Consider the following 7,776-nt stretch of genomic DNA (forward strand, 5'->3'; position numbering starts at 1 on the left):
ACCCAGTGGGCTATAAACTCAACACGTTTTCAAAACTCATAGTTATTTACATCTTATTACAAAGGGACTCAAGTTGTTCAGGGAAAGAGTTAACTTCAGTATTATTTATAAATGATGTGACAAATGTCTGTCTGCCTTTCTTTGTATTCCAAGGGCAGGAAGAGAACCTTTACATATTGAAAGTGCCTTCTTGCTCGCTTACTTGTTTTCTCACCCATGCTTCCTTAGTGTGTGTTTTTGAATTTTATGTATTTCTTACTTTATAGGAAACTGCCACACCCCTACAACACTTTAGATCAAAACATTTTGAAAGAAATGTGAATCTTTGGATTCGAATCTTTTTAAAGTTTCCGTGGGTTCGTTCATGATTTATATTAAAAAAAAATTTTTTTTTGCTGGTCTCAGTTTTTAATCGTGTAAGGGCCTCACGCACACAACGCGCACATACATGCACACACTCAGGCTTCAGATCTTGTTGAAACCTGCGATGTCGATACCCTGCACGTGCTCCTTGGTGATCTCCTCCTCCTCCTCCAGCAAGTCTGTCCCCACCTTGTCGTCCTCCACCACACACTGAATCTGCAGTTTCCGGATACTGTAGCCCACAGGCACCACCTTGGAGGCACTCCCAGACCAGCCTCTCCAGCTGGATGGAGCGCACACAGGTCCCCAGCGAGGCCATGTTCGTCTCATGGTCCCAAGGTTTGACGTCCAGCAGGATGGAGGACTTGGCCACCAGTGCCGGCTTCTCGGCCTTCTCCGTGTACTGCCGCAGCCACTCCTCCCGCAGCTGAGCTGCCTCCTTCTCCTCCTCCTCATTGTCGCTGCCAAATAGGTCAATGTCATCGTCCCCGTCATCCTCTGCTGGTGTGGCTGGCTTCTTGGGTGGGGGTACCAGTTGGAACACAGGAGAAACGTGCTGGGTCTGCGGGGCTGTGGCCAGGTGGCCGGGCGAGCTCTTCTCCAGCACGTTCAGCCGGGCCTCCAGCTTGCAGACGGTCTGCCGCAGCTCCTGCACCACGCAGCGCAGGCTCTGGTGCTCCACTTCCAGCCTGGCAATCCGGACGACGAGCCCACTGTGCTCTCCCCCGGGCCGCTGGAGGCCTGGGGGCCTGAACTTCCGGTCAGGGATTTCTGGATGGGCTGTCCGGCTCTCGCGATATCACAGAGGATCACGCTAGTGCTATTCTCCTGGCGGGAGGCACCAGCCACGGGGCAGTTAATTTGCTCGTAGAATCTCTTTTCTGCATCGTCATATTTAAACATGTCGAACGAGATCTTCAAATGTACTACTAGGAAGTTTGTTGACATTTTTCCTCACGCCAGCCAGGGACGCGGCGACCAGGGAGGAGGAATCCGTGGACGCGCCATGCCTGAGGAAAGGTAGCGAAAATTTTCTTATCTAAATTTTAAGTAGGGATGTTGCCCTTCCCAATCCGTGACTACTGGAGAAAAATTTTCGAGAGTCCCTCCTTTCTTCCCAAACAGAAATTGCAGTTGTTGATTCTATTTTTTTTTTTTTGAAAAATTTGCTTCTTTGTGCCAATGCAATTTTTATAAAAATGACTTAAAATCTTTCAAGTTGTATAGAGCTTGCAGTATTCTATAACAGTCACACTGCCTTCTCTCTAGTTTGAAATCCCATTTGTTTAAAGATAAATTTAATCTGAAGGTTAAATTTTTGAGGCATTCACATGTCTTACTATAAGCTGTGTTTAAGGAGCAACAGCATGTTCACAAAGCTACTGATTTTTTTTTTCTTTTTCAAACCTGAGTCTTCAGAAGAAATATGTCCTGCCTGACCCAAATGAATCTCCTCAGTCCTTTTGTGAAGCCTTGTGATACCTACACATGGTTAGATTGTTTTGAGGAGCCATGTGATTGAAGGAAACAAATTTGCACCTCACTTTTCAGCTTTAGCTGGAAAAGTCATTTAGTACAGCACACAAGCAATGGCTAAAGTGTAGCCAAGTTTCTTTCAATAATGTAAACAAATGTCTCATTAGAAGCTTAAGTTTTAGGCCAGATTTTCGCTGATGTTCACTTAATAGTCATACGGATGATTTTGGAAAATTTGAGTGTGAATAATTTAATACATTTTTGATGTAGTTCTATATATTTTAAATATTCTTGAAATTTGTATTAGTAGGGAAATATCAGTTAAGAATCATGTCTCCCTAAAAGGCTAAATTACCTTCAAAGATTGACAGCTGAGACTTGAGTGAAATCACTAAAAAGGCGAAATCTAGAAGGCATTGATTCTCTTGAACTCCTGGCCTCAAGCTATCCACCTGCCTCAGCCTCCCAAAGTGCTGGAATTGTAGGCATGAGCCACCACACCCAGCAAGGCATTGTTTCTCAAACACTAGTACACATAGCCATCACTTCATTGGCTTCTCTAAAATGCTGGCCAGTGATTCTTACACAGCGAATTTCCACTAGGGCCCAGGAACTTGAAATTTTTAATTAGTTCCCCAGGTGATCCTGATAAATATGACTTATAGACTACTCTGCAGAGACGGTGCTCTAAGGTAAGGATAATTTGTACTGGAACATTACAGAATAAATGTGGCAGAAGCACATATCAGGCTTTTACTAAATAGATATGTTAAGGTGCATGTATATATATATGTGTGTGTATATATATATGTATATATATACACACACATTCACATAAATATACATATGCATATACGTATATATACATATGTGTATGTGTATATATATAATGTCTATTGAAAGAATAAATGATGGAATAAATAAAAGAAAGAAGCTTAGTCCCATTTATATCCTTAACAATGTGTCCATTGTTTAGTCCTGTTTATATTATTAACAATGTGCCCATTGTCTTCATCCTTACAGTAGGGCACATGAAGCAGAATCAACTCCTTCCATCTCTAAAACGCTGATGCCTAGTTATCTTCTGGAATAGATAAGTTCTGACAAACAGTGGATAGAATACATTTCCTTACTAGCTTTATTTCTCACCAAGTCTACCTTCATTCTTAGAATGATGGTTTTAATTCAAGTCTCCTGGTTTTAAAAATGATTCCTCTTTACAGACATCTGACAGTACTTTGAGCTCCCAACATTGGAAAGTTCTGCTTATTTGAACTGCAAAGGGAAGGCAGAACAAATGCCATGATTATTAGAGCCTTGGATAATTCATGGTGGGCAATATTCTGACACCTACTTTAGCTGACTATGATTTAAATGTGGGAAATCCTAAATACATATATGTAAATTCCAGGGAGTGCTAAACTGTTTCTGACAGTCCCAGTAGGCATTCATCTGATACATTTTGTAGAGTATCTGTAAGGCAAACCATTTCTTCACTGAGTAGGCAGTTCCTATTTTGATGATCTCAGAGATGGTCTCATCAGAAAACTGACCGTGAGTTATACAGTAAAATACTGTAGGGACCCATCCTTCCTTTGCCGTTTGCCTCTTGTAGAGAAGAGTGAACAGATGAAAAGGTAGTCCAGGAATGTCTTGTGTGTCCTTCTACAGCTCCAGAGAAAACAGGGCACTGAGTACCCCACTTTGTACAAGCAGGTTCTATGGGGCCTTGAAGTTCTCGGGAGCTTGTATCAAATGAAGGAAGCTGAAGGAAGAGGGGTAACAGGAACTGAAATGGATTTTACAGAAGGGAGGGGTTTAACATCCATTGAATGATGGCTGTGGCTTGATTCTTCCTATAGATGTATGTTGTGTTGTTTCTGCATCAGTCAGGGCAGTGGCTCTGGCTTCTATCCTTGTTTGTTCTTCGTAAGTCTGGCCAAAGAGAAGGTAAAAAGAGACACTGAGGGATCTTGGTATCTGCAATTCTCATAAACCTGACAGGAAAAGCAAATTTTAAAGAAATATTATATCTTGTTCAAAGTTACCCATCAAGTCTGTGTCAGATCTTAGAGTAAAAAAACTCAAAAACTTTTGCTTCATAAGTCAAGTCTCTAGCTATCAAAAATTCTCATGACCCTGTGAACTCAATGAGAGAATTCAATAGAAACTCCGGTTCTCATTTAGAAGACCATTTAACAGAGATGCAGACTAGAGATTTTAATAGTTGAGAACTGTTGTATCTTGGGTTGGAAAATTGATTTACAATAGATTTTAATGCTCCCAGCAAAAGATTTTTGGCATTTTATATCCTACTGTTTGTCACTTTTTTTTGTACTGACACATTTATGAATCTTGATTACAGCTCCATTTCCAGTTAATATAGACTTTGTACATGTAATCTCCATCTCTTTTCTTCTGAAAATTGAGTACATATTAAAACTAACCTTAAAATTTCTGTAAAGCAATAGTATCAAAAGTAATCATAATGACATATCCTGTGTGATGCAGCATGAAATGATATTAAAAGATAATAACCAGATTTGTGGAAGTCACACTACATATGAAGAAATATGTGGCTCCATGCAAGATTGACCATTACATTTCTAGTTAACATGCCCTCATATATTCTTTTCCTACTGTGTGAGAAAGTACTATTTTTTTCATTTAACTTTTTATTTTGAGATAATTGTAGTCACATGCGATTCTAAGAAATAATGCAGAAAGATACTATGTATGCTTTGTCCAATTTCTCATAATGTAACGTCTTGTGAAACTATAGTACAATGGTGATAACCAGGATATTGCCAATGATATAGTCAAGATGCAAAATATTTTCGTCACCACAAGGATCCCCCACTTTGCCTTTTTTTTTTTTTAGCTGCAACCTCTTCCTCCTGCCTACTCTCACCCCTTAACCACAGGAAATCACTAGTCTCTTCTCCATCTCTATCATTTCATCATGTCAAGAATGTTATATAAATGTATAGTAAGTAGCCTTTTGAAACTGGCTTTTTCTGCTAGGATAATTTTTTGAAAATTCATCCAGATTGTTTTGTGTATCCATAGATTATTCTATTTTATTACTGAGTAGTAGTCCATGATATGGATGTTAATCAAAATGTTTAGGCATACTCACTCACTCAATCCAATTTTTGGCTCTTATAAATAAAGCTGCTGTTATTCATATACAGGTTTTGGTGTGAGCACGTTTTCATTTCTCTGGGCTAAATTACCAGGATTGCAATTGTGTGGTCATATGAAAGTTGCATGTTTAATTTTTAAAGAAACTGTCAAACTGTTTCCACAGTGGGTAAACTGTGGAATGTATGAGTATCCAGTGTATGAGTATCCAGTTTCTTTTTATTTCTAGTGGGGTTAGGAGTTTGGAGTCCCCACTAAGCTCCACTGGTACTTCCCTTGCTGGTAAGGATAGTAGTGCCTTATTACTGCTCCCTACATGGTCTTCACTGATCACAGGGGATATGGGATGGAGTGGGGTGATCTGATTACTATTGGACAGTGATGAAAGTTCTTACTCTCTATCAGGCCTCCTCTGATACCATCCCAGTGGGGAGAGGGATGGAGATCTCATTGCTGCCAGGTAGGGGTGGAAGTTCAGGATCTCCATTCAACCTAATCTGATACCTCCCTGGCAGGAAAATTTAGGTGCCTCACTATAGAACTTCAGTTCTCTACCTGGCCTCTTCTGATATGGATGCAGATTGGGCCATAGTTTTCTGTGGTGTCTGGCTGGAGTAGGATAGTTATTGTGAAAAGGTTTTCTGTCTTGCTAGGCTGTCTCTTTGCTGGTCCTTTGGCTTGAATAAGCAAATTTTCATTGGGAAGTTCTGTTTTTGGTCTGTGGCTGTTGACCTTACTGCATGATATGGTTTGGCTGTGTCCCCACCCAAACCTCATCTTAAATTGTAGCTCCCACAATTCCCATGTGTTGTGGGAGGGACCCAGTGGGAGGTAATTAAATCATGGGGACAGGTCTTTCCCATGCTGTTCTTGTGATAGTAATTAAGTCTCACAAGATCTTGATGGTTTTATCAGAGGGAGATTCCCTGCACAAGCTCTCTCTTTGCCTGCTGCCATCCATGTAAGACATGACTTGCTCCTGCTTGCCATCCACTATGATCGTGAGGCATCCCCAGCCATGTGGAACTGTGAGTCCATTAAACCTCTTTCTTTTGTAAATTGCCAAGTCTTGGGTATGTCTTTATCAGCAGCATGAAAACAGACTGATACATTGGTTTGCTGGCTTTTTCAGTTCCACATCTGGGTATATGCAGCAAGAAGAAACTCCAGAGAACTCAACACTATAACTTTCCATGGGTTCTCAAGATCTCTAGACATAAAACAGCAGAGAGAATAGCCTCTTTCCAACATTTGGAGTTTTCTTATTTTTTTTTTTTTTTCTGTATAGGATATAGGGCTATTAGTTGTACTTTGCAGGAGGCAAAAGAAAAATTGCATCTACTGCATTTTCCTAGCAGTGAAAGTCCTCATACATTTTTAACAAACATATTAATTCAACTTTGTATAAGATCATTGAGTAATTAGCTTTCTTCCTTCATTTGCCTAATCAAAAAGCATTTATTGAGTTTCAGGTTTATACCTGGTACTAGACTAAGTAACAGAATATAAAAGTTAATAAGATGTAGTCCAGGCCTAATGAAGTTCACAGTCTAATAGATCATCAAGAAATATCAAAACACCAAATCAAACCAAACCAACAAAAAATAATTATAACAACATAATAACAATAGCCATAGTGATGCACACAAGACAACAATTTTGGTGAGATATCCTCTCAAAACTCTAAACTCCCACCATATGTCCCTTATACATCAGCAGTCCTTGAATGATGTGATACATGGCAAATGCAAGTTCAATGGATATTTTTTAGATCTCTTATCAGAACATTTAATGGAAAAAATTAACATAATAATTACAATACAATTTTAAGTCAGATTATGGCATATGGAAGCTAAAAATGCCTCTTGCTGGCAATGTTTCAATCTCTGGAACAACCTTTAAGTCATTAAAAGTAGCTGACAAGTATTTCTTTTCCAACTTTCCCTAGTCTCTTTTTTGTGCTCTCTGATGCAGTGTTTCTGGCTTTCTTGTTTTTTTCCGGGTAGCAGATATGGGCATCACTATTTGCACTTAGTGATCCTCGAGGATATACTTGTGAATTTGGTTTTTAGAGTATTCACAAATTGATGACATATATTATCATAAGATGTGGTAAAGCAGAAATACTGTAGTTGTTAAATCTCCCTTCCTCCCTCCCTCCCTCCCTCCCTTCTTCCTCAACCCTATCCCCTTCCCTTCCCTTCTATGAAGATAACCCCTGTATGATTTCCTCCAGCCTCACCCTGTCCTTCAGCATTTTTCCACCCCTATTCAATATCCATCTTTCTCTTTCCTGATGTCTTTTGTAGTCGTAAACCAGGATTCTCTCCTGGTGACAGTGGCCCTCATTCTTGCTTGATCTAGCATACTTACTAATACATATGCCTCCTGTGAATTTTCCTACTCCTGCATATTCCACTTTCGATATCTTTGCAAATCAGTACTTGACCCAGAAGAGTTTTTCAAAAAAACCCCACGTTTCCTTTAATTCCAAAGTCTCTAACTCTATTTCCTTTCTTCCAATGCAGAACATTTTATTTCTTTATAATTTAAAGCCATTCTTCTGTAGTTCTGCCTCTCTGAGTTTGTTATAAAACCAGAGCCTAGAATTGGGTGGGTCTTATTGGCTCCTTGCCCAGTATTCCCCCAGTTAGCTAACTTCATATACAACAATCTTGACAAATGGTATAGAATATTATTAAAGCAACAGTTTCTTGCTGCCTTCCCCATGTTTGGGAAGATCATAGTTTTAATGTCTTTATTCCTTTTCTTTGGAAGATATGTGAGGTCTGA

At 39.6% G+C, this 7,776-nt stretch overlaps 1 pseudogene; it reads right to left on the minus strand.

Annotated features, from left to right (window-relative positions):
• Positions 1-465: 465 nt before the first annotated feature.
• On the minus strand, positions 466-1,311 carry LOC108285051 (annotated as a pseudogene).
• Positions 1,312-7,776: the final 6,465 nt, after the last annotated feature.

This window comes from Cebus imitator, unplaced genomic scaffold (assembly GCF_001604975.1).
Source record: "Cebus imitator isolate Cc_AM_T3 unplaced genomic scaffold, Cebus_imitator-1.0 Scaffold288, whole genome shotgun sequence".
NCBI lineage: Eukaryota > Metazoa > Chordata > Mammalia > Primates > Cebidae > Cebus > Cebus imitator.